The sequence below is a fragment of the Agrilus planipennis genome, unplaced genomic scaffold (assembly GCF_000699045.2).
Source record: "Agrilus planipennis isolate EAB-ADULT unplaced genomic scaffold, Apla_2.0 scaffold178, whole genome shotgun sequence".
NCBI classification, from domain to species: domain Eukaryota; kingdom Metazoa; phylum Arthropoda; class Insecta; order Coleoptera; family Buprestidae; genus Agrilus; species Agrilus planipennis.
The window spans coordinates 562,917-563,346 of NW_020439320.1; positions in this window are offsets into that span (position 1 = coordinate 562,917).

A 430-nucleotide genomic window follows, 5' to 3' on the forward strand; every position below is an offset into this window, starting at 1 on the left:
TTTAATAATTTAATAATAATATTAGCCTTATTATATAATTGATGAACGTAGAAAATTGTAGGAAACTAGGGATCACAGGATGGGTGAAGATTGTAAGCCGCCTCACCACCTTTCTTTGTGATCTTGAATCCGACTTGGACTCCCTTGACTATTATTGATTGCGCCATTTAAACACTTGCTAATTGACCAACTAACACAGTAGGTAATTAGGTATTAGCTTGCAGTTTTAAATAAATAATTTAAATGTACCAATTTTGTACTAATGGCCTAAATAAGAATTTACGGATGTTACGTAAAAAACAACAGTAACTTCAAAAATATTTTGTGCCTTATATAGAAACTTTATAAGTAAAAGAGAAGTGTCTAGGAAAAAAAAGATAAGTTGATACACGCTTTTAAATGAATATATATATATATATATATATATATG